This window comes from Lithobates pipiens, unplaced genomic scaffold (assembly GCF_037356315.1).
Source record: "Lithobates pipiens isolate NorthernLeopardFrog02 unplaced genomic scaffold, aLitPip1_a1.2 Scaffold_1, whole genome shotgun sequence".
NCBI lineage: Eukaryota > Metazoa > Chordata > Amphibia > Anura > Ranidae > Lithobates > Lithobates pipiens.
The window spans coordinates 42,473,338-42,497,032 of NW_027507685.1; positions in this window are offsets into that span (position 1 = coordinate 42,473,338).

Below are 23,695 nucleotides of genomic sequence, written 5' to 3' on the forward strand. Positions count from 1 at the left end.
GGATCGCTGGAGGAGAAAATTTCGTTATACGCGGATGATGCCCTTCTGTATCTCCAGGATGCGGATGACTCCCTGTCAGCGGCTCTTGAGATCTTTAACACCTTTGGTAGATTTTCCGGTATCCGCATCAATTGGTCCAAATCCATTCTATTTCCAATTGACCCGCAAGTTCAGGACCGCACTGTAGATGTGCCTCTCCGCTGGGTCGATCAATTTAAATACTTGGGCATCCGGGTTGGAAGGGAGCTGTCAAGCTTTGGGGAGCTTAATCTTCAGCCGGTCCTGTCCCAGCTTCGGACTAGGTGTGCGGCTTGGGCCACCCTCCCTCTGAACCTTATGGGCCGCATCAATCTGCTGAAGATGATTTTCCTCCCCAAGTTCTTGTATGTTTTTCGCCAAAGTCCTACCTGGGTGCCCAAGTCCTTTTTTGCGGAGGTGGACAAATGCGTGGGCTCCTTTATTTGGAGGGGGGGGACCCCCCGGCTGGCTCGTGCTACCCTGATGCTCCCTGCCCGCTGTGGGGGGTTGGCGTTACCGGATTATCGGGCGTACTTCTGGGCGGCGGTGTTGGTCTCGGTTCGGTGGTGGCTCGCGCTCCCTAGAGGGAATGCTGCTGTGTGCTTAGAAGCGGAGGTCGTGGGGTCATTCACTGAGCTGAGCGCCTTAGTATATAAGGGGGGGCGGGCACGCAGCGAGCTCCCGGCACCTACAAAAACTACCCTCAGGGCATGGATGGTGGCCAGACGAGGGCTTGTTGGCCCGCGGGACTGGTCCCCTCACTGCCCTCTTTGGGGCAACCCTGGTCTTTCCCATGTACAGAGAGTGCCGGATCCGCGGATTTGGGTTCGATATGGGATTAGCACGTTGGGGAACATATTGGAGGATGGTGTCTTGCTCTCCTACTCAGCCCTCCGGGCGAAGTACCGCTTGCCGGGTTGGATGCTGTTCCGCTACCTCCAGTTACGCCATGCCATCGGGGCACAGTTCCCCTCCCCGATTAGACTGCAGATGGACCCTATTGAGGGGATACTAGTGCAGGAGAGGGTGGATAGGCCCCTGTCGGATCTGTACCTTGGCCTGTTACAGATGGACTCTGCTAAGATGCATAAATTGTGGGACCTGTGGAAGGCAGACTTACCTGACCTGGATAGGTCTGACTGGGAGGACTGTCTGGCGGATAGCGCCGCTATCCTGATATCCTCCAGGGAAAAGCTGATTCAGGTTAAATTCCTGCACAGGGTCTACTACACTCCCCAAAGGCTTCATAAACTGTATCCCCAGCGATCGCGGGACTGCCCCAGATGCAAACAGGCTGTGGGCACGTATTTCCATATGTTCTGGAGTTGTCCCAAAGTTGCTGAATACTGGGCCCAGGTAGTTGACACTATTAATGGTCGCCTCCAGCTGGAACTCCCCCTGTCGCCGGAGTTGGCTTTGCTGGGGATTCAGGACGATGATCAGAGGCCCAGATATACCAAACTGCTGTTGACTTACCTCCTGTTCTATGCCAAAAGGGAAATTATACTGAGGTGGCACACCTCTTCCCCCCCTACGGTTGGTATGTGGGAAAAGTCCATTAATGCGGTGCTCCCGTTATATAAACTCACTTACATGAACAGACACTGTCCCCAAAAATTCTCCAAGGTATGGATGGCATGGACGGGCTGAGGGTGGGGCTGTTGGGTGGGAGAGTGGGGGTCCCACGTCCTTCTAATTACCTTTTTTTTTTTTTTTTTTTCCTTCTCTTGGTCTTATTCCCTGTAACTTCCCCGTTTTCCCCCCTTTTTTTTTTTTTTTGGATATGTATTTTCATTTTATGTCTGCTTCCGGTACATGTACTATATTTTGTTTTTCTTTGCTTGGATTTGGTCCATGTTGGACTTATTTGATGTAACGTGTCTTCATTGTTTGCAATAAAGGAACATTCTGGTTTGTTAAAAAAAAAAAGTGGTTGTATAGTAATTTTTATAACTTTTACCTTCAGGAAAGCCTATAATAAGGCTTACCTGTAGGTAAAAAAAAATATCTCCTAAACCTATACTTTTTAGGAGATATTCCCCTTGCAACCGAAGTTTTGCTGACTGCAGCGGCGCATACGCACAGGGGATTCTCGGCTGAAAGTCTGGCAGATGCCGAACCCTACCGAAAAGAAATCTCCCGCGCACATGCGTGGGAGTGACGATATCCCGGATTCGGCCACTCACAGATATCTGAAAAAAACGCTGAGGGAAAATGTCAGCTCCCTCGGCGTGGATCGGGGCCTCGTTCTAAGGTAAGTATTTCAGAATGTGTTAGTATGCGGTGCATACTAGCTCATTATGCCTTTTCCTTTGCAGGTCAGGAAAAAAATAAAAACTTCGGTTTACTCCCGCTTTAATTATCTGGCAAGTAACACACCTCCTGTCACCCCTTCTGTATTATACAGATAATACTCTGATTGAACAAGATAAGGAGGCAGATTAATAGCGGATTTAAATATAGTAATGAATTTAAGCTTAAAGTGATACCAAAGTCTCATTTGTTTCTTTTAAAAACAACAAACATGTTATTCTTACCTGCCCTGTGTAATTGTTTTTCACAGAGCAGTTCAGGTCCTCCTCTTTTCGGGTCCCTCTTCGGCGCACCTGACCCCTCACTTCTGTTGAGTGCCTTTATCTCCTCATTGGCTAACTGACTTTGATTGACAGCAGCGGAAGCCAATGGCGCTGTGCTGCTGTCTCAGCCAATGAGGAGGGGCGTCCCAAACAGCCGAGTATTTCATGCAATATCGATGGATCAAGATGGGGCTCAGATAAGTAAGTATTAGAGGGGCTGAGGGGGGCTGCTGCACACAGAAGGTTTTTTATCTTAATGCCTTTGCAACCACTTTCTGCCTTTGCAACCACTTTAACTCCAACTAATACTATACAGTATAATCAGCTACAGCAAACATTTATTTTTCTTTTGGGATAAAAAAATTACAAAAATAAATAAAAAGCTGATAATTTTATGCATATCTGCCAGTGTTTAATGGTTTGTTTCAACCTTGTAATTCCAGGAGAGCTTTTTTGTTGAAAAACAACAGTCTTACTGGTTGGACCACCAGATGAAGAAAGAAAACCTAAAACATGGAAACTAGTATAGCCATCATATCTAAGAATTGGTAACCTGGAGTATAATATACAGTGGTGTGACAAAGTGTTTGCCCCCTTCCTCTTTTCCTGTTCCTTTGCATGTTTGTCACACTTAAGTGTTTCGGAACATCAAACCAATTTAAACAATAGTCAAGGACAACACAAGTAAACACAAAATGCAATTTGTAAATGAAGGTGTTTATTATTAAAGGTGAAAAGAAATCCAAACCATCATGGCCCTGTGTGAAAAAGTGATTGCCCCCTAAACCTAATAACTGGTTGGGCCACCCTTAGCAGCAACAACTGCAACCAAGCGTTTGCGATAACGTGCAATGAGGCTTTTACAGCGTCCTGGAGGAATTTTGGCCCACTCATCTTTGCAGAATTGTCCTAATTCAGTTACATTAGAGGGTTTTCGAGCATGAACGGCCTTTTTAAGGTCATACCACAACATCTCAATAGGATTCAGGTCAGGACTTTGGCTAGGCCACTCCAAAGTCTTCATTTTGTTTTTCTTCAGCCATTCGGTGGTGGACTTGCTGGTGTGTTTAGGATCATTGTCCTGCTGCAGAACCCAAGTTCGTTTCAGCTTGAGTACACAAACAGATGGTCGGGCATTCTCCTTAAGGTCTCTTGGTAGACAGCAGAATTCATAGTTCCTTTTATCACGGCAAGTCTTCCAGGTACTGAAGCAGCAAAACAGCCCCAGACCATCACACTGCCACCGCCATATTTTACTGTTGGTATAATGTTCTTTTTATGAAATGCAGTGTTCCTTCTACGCCAGATATACTTAGACACACACCTTCCAAAGAGTTCCACTTTTGTCTCATCGGTCCACAGAATGTTGTCCCAAAAGTCTTGGGGATCATCAAGATGTGTTGTGGAGAAATGGAGACGAGCTTTGATGTTCTTTTTGCTCAGCAGTGGTTTTCTCCTTGGAACTCTGCCATGCAGGCCATTTTTGCCCAGTCTTTTCCTGATGGTGGAGGCATGAACGCTGACCTTAACTGAGGCAAGTGAGGCCTGCAGTTCCTTGGACGTTGTTGTGGGGTCTTTTGTGACCTCTTGGATGAGTCGTCGCTGCGCTCTTGGGGTAATTTTGGGCGGCCGGCCACTCCTGGGAAGGTTCACCACTGTTCCATGTCTTCGCCATTTGTGGATAATGGCTCTCACTTTGGTTCGTTGGATTCCCAAAGCTTTGGATATGGCTTTATAACCCTTTCCAGACTGATAGATCTCAATTACTTTCTTTCTCAATTGTTCCTGAATTTCTTTGGGTCTCGGCATGATGTGTAGCTTTTAAGGATCTTCTGGTGGACCTTACTGTGTCAAGCAGCTCCTATTTAAGTGATGCCTTGATTGTGAACAGGTGTGGCAATAATCAGGCCTGGGTGTGGCTAAAGAAATGGAACTCAGGTGTGGACAACCACAGTTATAGTATGTTTTAACAAGGGGGGCAATCACTTTTTCACACAGGGCCATGATGGTTTGGATTTTTTTTCACCTTTAATAATAAACACCTTCATTTACAAATTGCATTTTGTGTTTACTTGTGTTGTCCTTGACTATTGTTTAAATTGGTTTGATGTTCCGAAACACTTAAGTGTGACAAACATGCAAAGGAACAGGAAAAGAGGAAGGGGGCAAACACTTTTTCACACCACTGTACATGTATGTTTGCTTTTGGGTTTAATGCTGCTTTAAATATGAGATTACCAAGCTATGCCTCGTACCAAGCTTAGAGTATCTCTTGCTGAGCAAATGGCTATCAGTCCTTTCTATGAGGACGAGGATCTTCTCTGCTCCCATCATAATATTAGTCCATTGCTTCTGCCATTGCTTGCCCAGACTACTGTTCTCTTGTTTCACCTATCATGAACACATACCCAGCTAGGTATTATAGGCTATAATAAAATGTATGTTTACTGATTACCACCATGTAACTAGTCATAACACAAGTACAAATCTGCACTACATTGTGAATACAATGACAGTTACAAATCCCTTTGATCTGGTCTCTGATCTCCAATAGACAATTATGATATACCTGTAGTCCTTGATGGACAATTATGCTTTTTTTTTAAGACCCTTTTTTAGTCACACTGTTTTCCCAGTATATTATTTTATTAACACATGAAACAATTGAAGTTATCTCTGCAGAGCTACAAACAATAGAACTGCTAAAAAAAAAATCCAAGAAGGCCAGTACATTTTTTTTTCTCAACTCTGTGCTCCATGAATGGCTATTGCAGTTATTAGAACTAAATAGATGAAATAATTGTTGTACATATTCTCAAAGTCTGTACATGTCAGACAGTATCAGTTCCAATGGGCCCTATATTCTAAATATAAAGAGACTCCATAATAAGCATTAGGAACAGCTGTTTACCAGTGTCTTCATTTTGTTTTTGAATATGACATTTTCTAGAGGAGCTAATGACCCAAGTCAGAATTCAGCCTATTATATCCATGATGATATTAACTGTTAAACTGCTGAACAGTTCCTTTCATACTAGGACCCATCTTCATCAGCCATATTGCATGATTACAGTCATACTTAGCTTTCACAGTCTACCATTCTATACTCTGCAGAGAAAGAGGGGGTGGATTTATGTTGACGGATCTACAGAGAGTCTGGTGACCCTTCTCAGTCAAGGATGAGGCTCAAGTAGGTTGAGTTCACTGCAAATTTTGCTTGTTCACCATTCAGCTGAGTGCACACTTATGGATTTGTTTGCCTGAGCATCAAAAGTGAACCAATACATGCACCATAAACTGTGGTCAGGTGGCAGAGTATGGCCAATAATGGGACTTGAAAAATGAGCCTACCAGCATTTTGTCAGCAAGTGTTGGAATTGCAGTAGTGAGGGACAGCTGACAGCAATTTCAGGAAGAGACAGTTGTGTTGTGTGCTACTGTACAATACTAGTGTGCTACTCACCAAGTTATACAATGCTGTATATTGCCACTGCTACATTACAGTAGATTTAAGCGTGGTAGGCAATAGAGAGTGAAATGTATCCCATTATATTCACTCTGCTGTTCAGTGCTCCATCACTGTAAATTGCAATGCGATAGGTACCACCCATTGTCTTCCCAGTGTATAGACCCAACAGTCCTTTGAAGGACTAAATTTTTGGTCTGTGTCACCAACAACTTCTGTTGCTGTTTAGCTGCTACTGGTCCCCCTTGCTGCCCTTTGTTAATGACAATATTTGGTCAGTGAAGTCAGCGCTATCTCTGCACCTTTGTTTACATGGCCAGGGATTTCCTGCTAGCAATTGAATGGGGCTGGGTGATGCCACTGGTTGCTAAGGATGCACTGAGTCCTTAAAGCCACTGCTTCTTTAACAGCCATTGACAGATGAAGCTGTCATATACAGTAGCAGTAGAAAGTTTGCTACTATACTGTATATGGTGTTCAGCTCTCACCAAACAAGCTAAAAGTCCAGAATTCACTATGAAACGGTGTGACATGGTGCACATTACTGCACTTCAGAGCAGGTGAAAGTTGCAGCTCAATAAGAAAAGTCAGCTGCAAAAGACTCACACTCCTCCCCATTCCTCAGCCTCTGCCTCTGCTGAGAACAGTGATCTCCTTAAAGACACTGAGGATTTGAGGTCCTTTGCTGCAGGCAATTTGTGGTGAAATACAACTTTTCAGCACACACATTTCAGTGTCAGTGACCAGACCTGACTATGTACCTCTTCTCCAATAACATCTGTCCAGTGCAGGAACCCCATGATTCAGGTCATAAAAAAAAAAAAGCAACCACTATTGGGTGGCCTCCCTATTAGACCCCTTATACATGGGTAAAATGTCACAATCTCAGAAAGAGCCCAAAGTGCAACACTTTGAGAAGGTGCTGTGTGAAACCCCATTTGCTGCATTTCTTAATGGAAGCTGGAACTTCTTCAATGACCAATGTGCCTCAGATTCTCTGATTTCTGAAAGGGGAATTGGTCACTGCCAGCAGTTGCATCAGTACTGGTTTTCTGAGTGCTTTAAAATTGCAGTAGCCAGACTGTGGGCAGCAATCTCAGGCAGAGCCTGACCCTTATTATTGCTGACTACACTGGGTTCAGGGCTGATGCACCCACTCTGAGAAGTGAGAGTCAAATGGGCTAGTGGGTATCCTGGCTGGACCACTGCCTGGAGTTTGCATAATGTTAACTGGAGCCAGTGCAGCCACTGCAGTTCTGTCTTAGAGGGTCTACAGTGCAGCAGAAGAGGTGGACTGGTTCAACTTCTTTTAAAATAACCAGTCAGCTAGTCAACCAGTCAACTAACAAAGACTACAAAATTCCTGTGGCCGATGCCACAGACTAAAATTGCAAAGGTGCCACCTAAAGTGGTTCTAAAGCCAAGACATTTTTTACCTTAATGCATTCCCTTAAAAGATTGTCCAGTAGCAGAGTAGTCCCCTCACTCCCCTAAATACTTACCTGAGTCCTCACTCAATCCAGCACTGTGTCCATCTGTAGTAACTCTCTCTTCTCCACCTACATTCACAAACAGAAAGGCAGCAGCGGCAGTCATCGGCCTGTTAATCAAATTCTGTGAGCAGAGAATGGGGGGGTGGACTGAGCCTTGCTGTGTGTATCTATGGAGGCACACAGCCCAGCTCAAGACTAAGCCCACACATCTGCCCCCCATAGCAAGAGCTTTGCTATGGGGACAGACATGAAAGAGGAAAAGCCAAGAGCACTGGCAAGGACCCCCAGAGGAGGACGTTCAGAGCCGCTCTGTGCAATTCCATTGCATAGAGCAGGAAAAGTATAACATGTTTTTTTATCTGAAGAAAAAAAGCCTATAAAACCACTGTAATCTTTTCACAGCTTGACCTCACATTAAAAATGTCTGCTGCAGGGTCAATTTTGTAATGTGTCTTGAAATGTGCAGCCTATTCCAGTGGTCCAATGCTGTGAAGGTGTCACACCATATATCTGCAGCTCAGCCTCCACTGCAAAATGTCTAACATGAAGGGTAAACCTTGCAATGTCTTCAAGCTTGCAGCCTATTCTGGTGCTCAGGCACTGGTAAGGTGCCACACAATGTTTATGCAGCCCAACCTCAGTTAAAAAAAATTGTAATATCTGCTGCAAGGTAAATCCTGCATTGTACATAAAAGTTTGCAGTCCATTTTGGTGCTCTAGTTCTATCCTGCAACTCCAAAATTTGGGTTACTGTATTACAGATAATACATTCTAATTTCTATTTAATGACAAAAAAAAAATGATTGCCTCTCTCTATCTGCTGCATAATCAAATATTCACATACTGAACATACCTGAAGTCTAGATTTTGAATATTGTGGAAATAATAGGGATACATGGATGGGAGGGGATTGGGGTTGTGGTTTTAAAGTGATTTTGCACTTTAAGTACAATGTAGTGTCTTACTACAAAGAAAGTAAGCTCACAAATGATGCTAACAAACTGTTGTGCCACTGGCCAATTTGTAAGTTGAGGGCTTTAGCTTTATTTTTTAAGAGAACATCCTATATTTTTTAGATTTGATGTGGCTTCTTCTTCCACTTATCAATTCAAGCCTATTAAAGCTGGATGTAAAAGGAAGTGTTGCAGCTAAAACTACCTAAAAAAGCTTCTTTGTTGAAATTAGCCAGGTTGTGTCACTACTGCTGCATTTAAGCCAAGTAAATGTAAATGTTAACAACTTTTTTACACATTCAAAATTTGGGATGTCAGACTATAATGTCACTGATGCTGTCCTTCATATTTTTCCATAACACCACAAATTGCTTAAAAGATTCCCCTGAGCATATAATTTAAAGGATTGATGTTTTTCCCACATTTTCCCACAAGTGGCAATACAGTTACCCAATCCCCACTGTATTTTTTAAATATTTTTGGCTTTGTTAAATGCTCCCTATTGCAGTGTTTATTTCCCCATGTGCATTTTGTGATAATTACCATAAAGTAAATGTTTTTTGGTCAGATCATTAGGGAATGCTAACCTTCAATCTTATGTTTGTAGTCAGCTTAAAGATTTGGTCATGAAAAAAAACGTTGGAGTAAAGTGCTTCATCATAAGGAATATATTGCAACCTATAATGTTCACTTATTCAAAAGAGGTGGAGGTTTAAATGTCTCGAATGAGAAAAAGTTATCTTTTATTGCAGGGTGAAAAAGCTCAAATTAATTTCAGAAAATTACTTTTTTTGCACAATATTGCATTACCTAGTAGGGACTTCCAGCTATGGTGGTAGAACATGCTACAGTAATGTAAACCTGCTTGGTATACACATAAGGCAATGTATACATTAATATTTAACAGTCCATGTGTGACATATTATTTTTTCAAATCAGTTTAATCTTTTCTCTGTGTTACCTTCTTCTTGTTTTCTACCAATACAGTCCCACGGGAGACTCGTGGTTTGATGATACAAGAAACAACTGTACTTAGGTCTTAGAAGATTTTTCCCCCCTTTACAATAGTGAATTGATCTCTGTCCTAAAGAACACTTATTAGACTTCACGTAACAGGCTTCTCTGAGTAGTACTGTTAGCACATTTTCCAATATATATCGACATATGCAGACGGTTAAAATTCTGTACTTCAAAATGTGTTTGATAAGACATATGTTTCTCCTTACCAGTCCAGGTCTAAAACAGACACAATGCCATAAGTCATACTGTGGCTGTCACAGAGTTTATTACTTGAGTGCATTAAAATCCTTACTGTTTACTTATCCCATGCATTTGTGATCATATTAATTTTTGAAGTCTTATGAAATAATATACAGATATAGATGCAGTTAATATCTCATCTCACCTATGTTTGTTTTTTTAGTTTTTTTGTACCAGCTTGAATTTTGTAAAGTGTATTGCTATTTGCTAACATTATAGTTTAAACATAGAAACATCAGGATTTGCAATCCAAAGAGCAACACAAAGTTTTAAATGTTATAAAATATGCATTTGCTTTCAACCAACAAGCAATAAGTTGCTACTTCATTTTGAACTATGTAACTATAAGAAATTGACAGCCATAATGATTTACTGTGTATTGTATTGCACTTCTATAGTGCTTTTGACTTTAAGTTTGCATTTACCCTTGAAAAATTGATAAAAAGAATGTTCTTTAGCATTCGTTAGCATTCTACATTAATATTTATGCTACCAAATTTAGTATGTGCTGTAAATTGCCTACAGCATTGTTAAGGTTTCTTCTTGCTGAAGGCTGCCATTTTGCTGAAGCCCAGAGCCACTGAACAGCGGTAAATCTCTAGGCTGTCATTAGATTGGCTTATACAAGTTTAGCACAGTGCAAAAAATAGAGAGTAGCTGAGCTTGTGCAGAGCATGGTGAGACAGTGTATTACTGGATTTTAAACTGGATTTATTTTTATTGTTTTACATAGCTATACCTGCAAACGGGGTCAGCTTGAAGTGATCTAGCAGGACTTATTTTTTTTTACTAAAGTTCTACTTTAACCCCTAGCGCTGACCATATGCATGTATGTGGACTCAGAGAAGTGGATATTTTTCTCATGATCTGTGTCTCCAGCACAGAAATAAGGCTCTCACTGAGATCCCTGGGTCTCATACTAACGATCGGGACCCGGGATTAAAGAATAACAAAAATAAAAAAATAAAGGAGACCATAAAGAAAAAAAATAACCCCCCTGGCGGTATTCCCGGGTCTGGCTTGGGGTGGAAGTTTAATACCAAAAGCAGTAACCCAGAGCCAGACTCGGGACCGCATCGCCGAATGCAGGAGGAGGTTTACTTACCTTCTCCCTTGGATCCAGCGATGTCCCCCCACTGTACGAGCGAGCCGTGCTCCGCTCGATTCATCACGGAGCCAATCTCCTTTCCCTGACGCATGGGGACAGGGATCGGTGGCAAATTCAAAAAGTGAAACACACAGTATACATACAGTATAATGTAATCTTAGCCCTTGTACACATGGTCAGAGATTCAGACGGAATGTGTCCGATCGGACCATTTTGTCGGATAATCCGACTGTGTGTGGTCTCCATCGGACTGTTTCCGTCGGAGTATCCGACGGACCAAGTTTTCCAACTTGTCGGTAAAATTTTCCGACAACATGATCCGATCGGACCTTGTCTGATCATGTGTAGAGAATTCCGATCGGACAAAGTGCCACGCATGCTCAGATCAAATTCCTAGACCAAAGCTATTGGCTACTAGCCTGAACGTAGTCCCGTCGTAACGAAATAACGTCATCACGTTCTGAACGATCGGATTTTCCGACAACTTTGTCCGACCGTGTGTATGCAACAGTTTCGGACAAAATCCGACGGATTTGGTTGTCGGAATGTCCGACCGTGTGTACAGGGGTTTACAGATTACATTGCTGTATGTAATTATTTCACATCTCCTTTGTCCCTAGTGTTCTGTCCAGTGTCCTGCATGCAGTTTTATATTATAAAAACTGTTCTTTATGCCTGGAAACTGGAGATTGTGCATAGCAACCAAAACTGTCCCTTTACATCAGAATGATTTTAGACCAGCTAGAAAACAGCGATAATAAATTGGAATCACTCACAGAATTGAGGGATAGCGATTTGTGGGGAGATCCGTCATCAAATATTGAAAAGTAATGACAGTGACAATTCTGCAACTGAGCAAATTTCAGTGTTTTTGATTTGATTACATTATTGAATAATTTTTATTATTGTTATATTATATTATTTGGTATACATTTTTATAGTTATTTATTATATTATAATTTATGATTTCATTTTTCAAACTTTACCATACCCGGGATGTCTGCTAGACTCTGGTTTGGACAGATATAAGTGAGTTATTCCTAAGAATTACAGGACTACAATATAAAACGCCAAATTTTCATGCAAAATAATTGTGCTGCTTTCAGCACCTAAAATACGAATTAATCATACCGCCAGGGAGGTTAACAAGATTAAGGTTTGCCAGGGTTAGTGTTAGGGTCAAGGTTGGGGGTCAAAGTTCAAGGTTGGGGTCAAAGGTCACAGTCAGCATATTTAAAAATATAAAATGTGGATCTGTGCAAGAGGAAAAAAGGCTTTTGCTTGAACATGATTGGATAATTTAAGTTATAACAGCTTCACCTCATTCACTTGGCTAAGTGAACTTTTACTTTGCAAAGTAAACATGCCCCTTTTTTTAGTAATTTAATCCCATTGGGTGGCAATCAGCTTTACACCGAAGATGTAAATGGCTCTATTTACACTTTAAAGCATTGCAATATTACAGAATCATAACCAAATCAATGCCATAACAACAGAGACCAAAGAATATGGTCTTTACTTCAATAGATGGATAAGTAATTAAATATGCATAGATTTTTTAAGTAAATAAATAAATAAACAGCCATCATGTTTGCTGATTTGAACACATGGAAAGGGCAGTGTAATTATTGTATTTATTCAATGAAGTGTATGGATACCTTTGAAAACAAACTAGAGGGTAATTTGGGACTTTAGATGAAGCGATTTGAAACTCTAACACTCTTAGCTTATGCTTTGCTGTGTTTCTCACAGAGAAATACATTTTTAACCTTGTAATCATAGAAGTGAACAGCTGAAAATTAGGAATATAGCTTAGCACAGAATGACCGAATTGAAGATGACATCATTTTGGAGTACAGGTGGATAAATGATCATTTATAATTTTTTAAAAGTGTACCTGTCCATGTCTCTGGTCAGTTTGTGAACATTATCAAATCACCCTAAAATATAGGACAAGATAAGTATAAGAATAGATATACTGTATATATATATATATATATATATATATATATATATATATATATATATGTATATATATATATATATATATATATATATATATATATATATATATATATATATAAATTAGCGAGAGGATTGCTGCTCAAACAATGGAAATTTATTAATAAAAAGTTACATCAAACATCAGGCATTCTTAGGTGACGTTTCGGGCTAACAATGATACCGCCCTTCTTCATGACCACATACCTACAATAGATTGTGAAACAGTCAACATATAAGTAGCTTGTAAGAGCTATATAACCTCATATTAGATCGGTCAATATCAGGCAGATCGATACATAGATCAATCGTCTATCAATTGGCCTAGCTCCTAAAAGAACACAATAAAAAGTGCACATTTTCATAGGAACAGATACAGATCAAAGTCTGTGTTTAACCCCTTGGGTTGCAAAGTGTCCAGAAGGTTTATCCAATAAACGTCCTTCTTTCTAAGTTCTAAATCTCTGTTACCTCCAAAGTGCCTAGACAATGGTAACTTATCAATTTTATTGCAAATAGAATATTTATGTCTTGCTATTCTGTCTTTTACTTTCTGTGTTGTTTCGCCTACTTACACCAATCTGCATGGACACTTAATGATATATATCACATAAGATGATTGACAAGTGAAATAATCCTTGATAGAGATATTACCGAATTTAACGGCGTATAACACGCACTTTTTCCCCTTAAAATCAGAGGAAAATCACAGGTGCGTGTTATACGCCGATCCCCCACGATTTCCGCGCGATTTTTGGGCTCTGGGTGGCTTTGAGTCGCCTTCGGCGCTTCTCGCGGCTTTCGGCCCACCTTCAGCCGTACTCGGCGGCTTTTGCCCGCCTTCGGCCCTACTCTGCGGCTTTCGGCCCTTCTCGGTGGGCGAAAAACGCAGAGAAGGGGCGAGAGCGGCTGAAAGCAGCAGAGTACGGCCGAGGCGGCCGTAAGACGCCAAGTACGGCCGAAGGCGGCCAAAAGCCGGCGAGAACTTCCGGGCACCGCTGAGATACACAGGACATTTTTAAAAACATTTTTAAAAACAAAACCTGACTCACTGAGGGAACAACAATGCACAAGGCTGCAATGACGGACAAACTGCATGACGGACAGGCTGCATGACAAGGCTGCATGATGGACAGACTGCATGACAAGGATGCAATCACAAGGCTGCAATGACAAGGCTGCAATGACAAAGCTGTAATGATGGACAGGCTGCATAACAAGGCTGCAATGATGGACAGGCTGCATGACGAGGCTGCAAATGATACTGGCAAGGCTTCAGATGGACACTGATAAGGCTGCATTGATGGGCATTTAAATGTAAGTTTTTTTCCCTTAAATTTCCCTCCTAAACGTTTTTTTCCTTAAAATTCCCTCCTAAACTTGGGGTGTCTGTTTTTACGCCAGCGCGTGTTATACGACGATAAATACGGTATATCCTTTATGTGGACGGCTAAAGCCTTTACCCTTTATCATGCTAGTGCATTGAATGCACGAAAGGCATGGAAACTAACCAAAATTAGGACACAATCGACTGTGTATGGTTCTTCCTTTACGATATGATGGTAATGGTAAGTATTGGAATTCAGGGACAGCAGGATCATTTTTATTTAATATTGACCAGTGTTTTTGATAATATTATTAATGCTGTTAGAAAAAGGATGGTACTGCGAAATGAAGGGAAATCTATGAGCTGTGGTTTTCTGATGTATCATGTCACCAGGGTAACCACGTTGACGGAGTCTGCCCTCCATTTCATCCAGTCTATCCTCCTTATGGACAAATTTAATTTTAATCCAGGGACCAATTGATTTAGGTAATCATTAAATACCTAAATCAATTGCTCCCTGGATTAAAATTTAACATGTCAGTTTCATTAGAGATGACACCATTCCTGGATACACTTTCATGTATACAGGACGGTAAGATCGTGAGTGATCTCTATCGTAAGCCGACAGATCGTAACCAATTGTTACATTTTTCAAGCTTTCATCCTCTGGGTGTCTTTAAATCAATACCGAGGAGCCAATTAAAGCGAGTATCAAGAATCATTGAGAGGTCTATCCATAAGGAGGATAGACTGGATGAAATGGAGGGCAGACTCCGTCAACGTGGTTACCCTGGTGACATGATACATCAGAGCGTATTCATTTACATAAGGATAAAGGAAAAAACACGACTCGTAGATTTCACTTCATTTCCCAGTACCAGTGTTAATAATATTATCAAAAAACAGACTCTAAATTAAATTAAATTAGATTAAATTAAATTAGACTCTAGATAAAAAATAAAAACCTCTGCTTTTTTCAGGACCTCCTGCTTTCTAGCTCCCTTGTTACCTCTCCCATGCTCGCCTTCAAGACTTCTCCAGAGCCTCTCCCATCCTCTGGAACTCCCTGCCCCAGTCTGTCTGATCAGCCCCTACCCTGTCCACCTTTAGAAGATCCCTGAAAACTCATTTATTCAGGGAAGCCTATCCCACACCCACCTAACAACTGTCCCTGAGCCACCCCCACATCAAATCATTCTCTGCAGCTATTACCTTTTGTACCACCACCCCCTCCCTTTAGAATGTAAGTTCTACGAGCCGGGCCCTCCTGTACCTTTTGTATTGAACTGTACTGTAATTGTGTTGCCCCCCCCCCCCCATACATTGTAAAGTGGGAAATAAAAGCAGGAGAAGAGTCTCTAAATGCAGTATCTTAAAAACATTTATTAGCACACTTGATCAGCTGATGTCCACCAGGATCTTGAGCCTTGTACTTTTGGCCTAAATGTGAGTGGCCCCTTTTAGTGTGCTAATAAATGTTTAAGATACTACACTTAGAGGAGCTTCTCTTGTTTTTTTTTCCCCTGTAAAGCTATTTTGTGTGCTGTGGACCATAAAGAGGGACAGAGGTGGATAGTAGCTACTGTTATGTCTGGTATTTGTGTAGCTCAGCATCAGTTACAGTCTAGGAGAGAGGAGGACAACTGTCATAGTGCTCTAAGTGTTGTTGAGGGTCTTTTCTTTTTTAAATAAAACCTACAGGTAAAAACGTAGGTGGCATTCTAAATCTGCAGCCCAGACATACACTAGTCATTAGAATGCCATTGTGTGTTGTGAATTGCTACAAAGAAAACTTTGCAGCTGTGGCTGCATTTTATGTTACTTGGCAGCAAAGCTGATACTTTTTATACTATTCACTCTAAGAAAAATAAGTGTGTCTGAGGCCCAAACTGTTACCCAGAATACTTCTGCATTTACTTATGGATTAGGCCGCGTACACACGGGCGGACTGTCTGTCCAACTTAGTCCGCTGAAACACATTTCAGCGGACAGTCCGCTCGTGTGTGGGCTTCAGCGGACTTTTTCAGCGGACTGTCTGGCGGACTAAGTCTTTCGGAATTTCCGTAATATTGTCCGTCCAACTTTGGTTTCAGCGGACAGTCCGCTCGTGAGTAGGCAAGTTGGACGGACTAAGTATGGCGCATGCTCAGAAAGGATTTACACGGCCGAAGGTTGCATTGCAGTGTATTGGACGTCGTATTTCTAGTCCCGTCGTACGTGCTGTACACGTCATCGCGCAAGCTTTCAACGGACTGTCTGTTCATCATGTGTGGTCAAGTCCGTTCATTCAAAAGTAGGACGGACTGTCTGTCGGATTGTCTGACGGACTTAGTTGGCCAGACAGTGTGTACGCGGCTTTAGACTTTCTGTTTGCAGCTGTATAACAAGCCCCCTTTTTATTAGCAAGCATTTTTACCTGTAGTCCCATCACATTATTACCCATCTATTTTAAAAGAAGAAAAATTTTATATACATAAAACAGTAAATAGTGACAAAAATAGTTTTATGTTCTTAATTTCTTGCTGTGCTTAATTGTTTTGTAGACACACAGCGGGATTGATTTACTAAAGACAAATAGACTGCTCAATCTACAGGTAGAGTTGCACTTATTTTCTAGACATGTGCATTCGTTTTCGTCCGAATGCATTTTAGTCCGAATTTCAGGTATTTTCGTTTTGGTTTTGACAAACGATAACGAAAGCACAGAATCCGAAAAATGAAAGATCCGACATAAATAAATGCTTTATTTTCGTTTTCGTTGTTACAACAGTTCGATATAGAATAGGAGATTCGACGTGACTCTGACAATAACAATCTGTGTCTATAGAACCTGTGGTCGAATGTGCCTAACCTTACCTCTATTAGTCCAAGATTATATAGAGAAAATATTCGACAGAGAAAAAAGATTTGACAGAGAGAAAAGATTCTGCAAGTTACTGTCCTAAAAAGTGTTTGGGGACCCGGGTCCTGCCCCAGGGGACATGTATCAATGCAAAAAAAACTTTTAAAAACATCAGTTTTTTCACGAGCAGTGATTTTAATAATGATTAAAGTGAAACAATAAAAGTGGAATATTCCTTTAAATTTCGTACCTAGGGGGTGTCTATAGTATGCCTGTGAAGGGGCGCATTTTTCTGGTGCTTAGAACTGTCCCTGCACAAAGTGTCATTTATGCAGGAAAAAAAGTCCTTTAAAATCACTTGCAGCTATTATGAATTGTTGGCTCCGTAATACAGAGAACACTCATTGAAGGTCATTGATAAAAAAAAAAAAGCGTGGGGGTCCCCCAATTTCAATTACCAGGCCCTTCAGGTCTGGTATGGATATTAAGGGGAACCCCGCCTTAAATTTAAAAAAAATGACATGGGGGTCCCCCTAAAAACCCATACCAGACCCTTTATCCGAGCACGCAAGAGAGCGCCCCCTCCCTCCTGAACCCTACCAGGCCACATGCCCTCAACATTGGGAGGATGCTGTGACCCCTCAAAGCACCTTGTCCCCATGTTGATGAGAACAAGGGCCTCATCCCCACAACCCTGGCCGGTGGTTGTGGGGGTCTGCGGGCAGGGGGCTTATCAGAATCTGGAAGCCCCCTTTAACAAGGGGACCCCCAGATCCCGGCCCCCCCTGTTTGAAATGGTAAGGGGGTACAAAAGTACCCCTACCATTTCACAAAGAAAGTGTAAAAAATAGTTAAATAAGACAAACACACTTTTGAAAAATTCCTTTATTAAAAATAAAAAAAAGATTCCAGCGGTGATAATCCACTCTTGCTATCCAGCGATGGATGATCATCTCTCCAGCGATGGCTGATCTGATCCAGCGCAGCGAATCCATCCATCTTCTGTCTCCACAGAGGAGCAACTGCGGGGATCCCGGCGGCCTGACGTTTGTTATATGCGGAGGGCGGGGCCACCCGTCACCTGACCCCGCCCCCCTCTGACGCAAGGGGAAACCCGGGCTTCCCCAGTGACGTATGGGTGACCCCGCCCCCTCTGGTGTAACGGGCCACCGGGATCCCCGCAGTGTCATCTCTGTGGAGACAGAAGATGGATGGAAAATTTAAAAATGTCCATCCATGCGTCAAATTTAAAACCCTTCAGGTCTGGTATGGATATTTAGGGGGAACCCCATGGCAATTTTTTTTTTTTTTAATTTGACGCAGGGTTCCCCTTAATATCCATACCAGACCTGAAGGTCCTGGTAATTGAATTTGGGGGACCCCCACGCTTTTTTATTTATTTATTTATTTATTTATTTATTTTATCAATGACTTATAATGAGTGTTCTCTGTATTACGGAGCCGACAATTCATAATAGCTGCGAGTGATTTTAAAGGACTTTTTTTCCTCCATAAATGACACTTTGTGCAGGGACAGTTCTAAGCACGGGAAACATGTGCCCCTTCACAGGCATACTATAGACACCCCCCGATACGAAATTTAAAGGAATATTACACTTTTATTGTTTCACTTTAATCATTATTAAAATGACTGCTCCCGAAAAAACGGCCGTTTTTAAAACTTTTTTTTGCATTGATCCATGTCCCCTGGGGCAGGACCCGGGTCCCCAAACACTTTTTAGGACAGTAACTTGCATATTAGCCTTTAAAATTAGAACTTTAGATTTTGAACGTTGGAGTCCCATAGACTTTAATATGGTTCTAAAGTTCACACGAAGTATGCTATATACTAGCTCCGTTGAATCTTCTTTATACAATCGACAGACACCATAAGCCTTAAAAGACAGATTCGACCGTAATTCATGTGGATTTTCGGACAAATGCAATTTTTGAACGAAAAACTAAATAAATAAAAACGAATTTCGGGAGTAAGTAAATAAATTAATTTTTCAGATGAAAATATTTTACTCTGCACATGTCTATTATTTTCCCCATTGCTTAGTAAATGTGCTAAATCTGCTGATTTACATCATCCAATCATGTGTAAGCAAAAATTGTTTTTTTGTTTTCCTTGCACTTGATTGGGTATTCTTTGCAAAGCGAAGCTTTACCACATATACATTTACTAAGGAACACGAGTGCCACTAAACTTGCAAAGTGCACAGTTTATTTGGTTTCTCTAGTAAATCCACCCCATAATGTCAGTTTGTTTTAAATTTAAAACAAAAACTTAACAAGGAAAAAGCATGGGGCCCCTCCAAAATTTATGCTAGGTCCTTATCTGAGCATAGAGCATGCTGGCAAGGAAAGGGGGAAACAAGTGTCCCCCCCAAAAGCCTAAGCCCCTTCCCCCTGAACCATACCAGACTAGTGCCATCTTAAAGTGATTGTAAGGTTTTTTTTTTAAAAAATAACAAACATGTTATATTTACCTTACCTTATATTAAACCCTTGCACAGAGCGTCCCCCGATTCCCCTTTTCTGGGGTCCCCCATCAGTGCTCCTGGCTCCTCCTCTTTGGCGAGTGCCCCCACAGAGAGATGATATCCTCTGCAGGCATGCTCCCAAGTCCTGCTGCTGTGTCCATTGACACAGACAGCAGGAATCGGCCCTGCCCCCAGCTCCTGTGTCACAGGATTTGATTGACAGCAGTGGGAGCCAATGGCTCCTGCTGCTATAAATCTATCAAATGAGGACACGAGACAGCAGCTGGAGCTGCTGGGCTCGTGCTTGTTGCTTGAAAGATCGGGTTTAGGTAAGAAAAAGGGTGGCTCTGGGGGCAGCTGCAGCACAGAAGGTTTTTCACCTTAATGCATAGAATGCATTAAGGTGAAAAACCCTGAGACTTTACAACTCCTTTAATGACTTGCCTACAGGGCACTTACATCCCCTTCCTGCCCAGGCCATTTTTCAGCTGTCATCGCTATCGCACTTTGAATGACAATTGCGCGGTCATGCTACACTGTACCCAGATGACATTTTTATAATTTTCTTCACACAAGTAGAGCTTTTTTTGGTGGTATTTAATCACTACTGACCAAAACATATGAATTTTTTATTTTTTTTACTTAGTTTCTGTCAGTAAATTTTGTAAGTAATTTTTCTCCTTCACCGATGTGCACTGATGAGGCAGCACTGATGGGCGCTGATAGGCTGAACTGGTGGACATTGATGAGGTGGCACCTATGGGCACTGATTAGGTGGCACTGATGAGGAGACACTAATATGTCACACTTTTGGGCACTGATAGGTGGCACTGATAGGTGGCACTGATATGTGGCACTGATGAGCACTGATAGGGGACACTGAAGGGCACTGGTAGGTTTCACTGATGGGAACTAATAAGCGGCACTGATGGACACTGATAGGTGGCACTAGTGTGCATTGATAGGGGGCACATATAGGTAGTACTGATGAGCACTGATGGGCATTGATGGGTGGCAATGATGGGCAAAACTGATGGACATTGATGGACAGCAGTGATGGGTATTGATGAGCAACACTGACAGGTGGGACTGATAGCCAGCATGGACTGGCATCACTAATGGGCGCTGATTGGTGGCACTTGTGGACAGTGGTGGGCACTGATTACTGGCACTGGTGGGCACTCACCGCTGGCACTGATTTGTGGCACTGGTGTCACTATTGTAATCAGAGCACTCATGATCAGTGTAATCAGTGATTACATGTGCAAATATCTCCTGTGAGGAGATGACACTGATCAGCTCTCCTTGCCACACACTCTGTCAGTGTGAGGCGAGGAGTGCCCATTACTGGCATCTCCGTGTTTACATGGACACAGCCGATCACATGTTTAAAGAGCCACAGACATGGCTCTTTACAGAGATCGGGGTTGCGTCGTGTCCTAGCAGCATGGCGCGGCTGTGCGCCCCCATTCTAGGGTGCAGTCATTTGACATTGTCCATTCAGACACAGAGCCGTGGCTCAGCCCGTCCCCTCTCTCTCCTCATTAGCTGTCTTACTTTGACAGCAGCAGGAGCCAATGGCACATTTCTGCTATATCAGCCAATGAGAAGGAAGAGTCCAGGACAGTCGAGTCTCTCGTGCAACATCGCTGGATCGAGATGGAGCTCAGGTAAGTATTAGGAGAGTGAGGGGGGCTGCTACACACAGAAGGCTTTTTATCCTAATGCATAGAATGCATTAAGATGAAAAAAAAAACGTTCTTCCTCTACAACCACTTTTATAGCATTATGGGCCCCCTGGGCAAAGTAATACACTGGGCCTTGTACCAGCCTGCATCAAGTGTCCCCATCACAGTGCACCCATACATCTGGTGTCCACATACATCAGGTGTCTCCTTTACAGCACCCCCATACATCAGGTGTCTCCATCACAGTGTCCTCATACATCAGGTTCCCCCCATCACAGCGTCCCCTAACACTGTGTGTCACCATTACAGTGTCCCCTTACCTCAGGTGTCCCCAGCATAGTGTCCATATTGGCCCCTTGGCCCTGTACCAAACCACATGTCCCTACTCATTCACAAAAAAAAGTAAATAAATACACACACACACAGTTTTTGAAAGTTCTTTACCTTTTCCCATTGAGCCTAGACATAGATATGGCCTCACTGAAGTGAATATTATTCCATGGGGCTCTACCTGTGTTTATCCTACAGCACGCTGTGCAGCAAGGTCCCAGCACAGAAAGCTATGGGTTTTTTACTTATGATCAGGACCTGAATAAACTGGCTCTTGATCACATGATCACTTTGATAGCCTGTGATTGGATAATATAGTGATCAGTCACTTTACAGACTGTTTTTTCTCTACTTTTCTCCTTGTTAGAAGAGAAGATTGTAAGCAAAAGATAAGTATTGATTTAGTGTTGTGTCAATATGTTTTAAGTAAAAAAAAAAAAAAAAAAAAAGCAAATTGTGAACTATTATTTCTGGGCCCTACTACAACAAATGATGTACACATATTTTTGGTTGTTCTTTGGTGGTAGATCATTCTAATAGCAAAAATAGCAGCTAAATGGTTTGTTTGTTTTTTGGTCAATTTTCCTTTGATAACAAAAAAAAATTGAGATATCCCTTACTATTTACTATATTCCCTTACTATTTATCATCAAATGAAGACATGAAAATCAATCATGTTGTCCTGAAAAAAACAAGCTAGAATTATTCTAGTTATACTACATAGTTGTGATAATATGTAGAGATGATATGAAACACATGACAAAGTTGCAAAACTGGGTCCAGGCATTACAATTTGTTTCACAGACATGCTGCCAGACATGTTAACAGACATTTTGTCCAGCAATACAGATCTATGTCAATCATGATGAATGATTCCAGCCAACCAGCAAAAATTTTAAAAACAACCGACTGACAACATGTCCAATGCTTCATTCGCACCTAATGATAACTCCAGGTCTATGCCACTAAGGGAAGCAAAGGGTCTCCTGGATGATGTCATTGACCAGATATGGACATGAGGATATTTGGTCAGTGATATCATGGGATCCTGGCAGGTTGCCAGACATTGTTTATCATGACTGGCATATATTTGCATTGCTGGACACTGTGATTGATGGTGGATTCATATTGAAGAGGGTTTTTTCTTCTTAAGAATTTGTCATCATCAACATAGTGCTTTGCCAGAAGGGATGCCCTCTGGCAGGGTACTCCCCTCTTCATGTTGAGGGCATGTAGCATGGTGTGGTTCAGAAAGGAGGCGTGTGCTTGTCTCTCCTCCCCCTTTTCCTTGCCAGCCACTTTGTATACTTGGATAAAGGTCTAGTATGAGCTTTTTTTTAGGGGGTGTGAATTTGTGGGGAGGGGTCCCAACACTGTTTTTTTTTTCTACGCTGCTCATTTGTTTTTATTCACCTGTCAGCCAGGAATTCCCAGCTGACACCTGGGTGCAGTCATTGTTTGTTAGGTGGCTGCATCCCTTAGCCCTTGTACACACGGTCGGACATTCCGACAACAAAAAGTTGTTTGAAAATCCGATCGTACGTAACGTGACGACGTTATTTCATTATGACGGGACTATGTTCAGGCTAGTAGCCAAAAGCTTTGGTCTAGGAATTTGATCTGAGCATGAGTGGCACTTTGTCCGATCGGAATTCTCTACACACAATCGGACAAAGTCCAATCGGATCATGTAGTCGGAAAGTTTTATAGCCCAGCTCTAAAACTTTGTCCGTCGGATATTCCGACGGAAACAGTCCAATGGAGCCCACACACAGTCGGATTATCCGACAACACGGTCCGATCGGACATTTTCCGTCGGAATGTCCGACCGTGTGTACAAGGGCTAACAGCCACGAACCCTGAGCAGGAAGTTGTCCCATTTATCAGTGGTAGTAATACCACTTAACATTTAATTTCCTAATGCAGCTGGAGGTTTGCTCAGTCAATTAGTTTGGCTGCTTACCAAATGTCTGGAACAATGGACAAACCTGAAACTCCTTCCAGAGAGCACAGGAATCTCCGTAGGTAGACTTTGACCACAATGCAAAGGTCTCCCTTATATTATTTCCTTTTCTTGTTGAATGTTTTCAGCCTGTAGTATTAGGGCCGGTTCACACAGCGAGGCGCGGCGAGGCGTCTCCGACTTA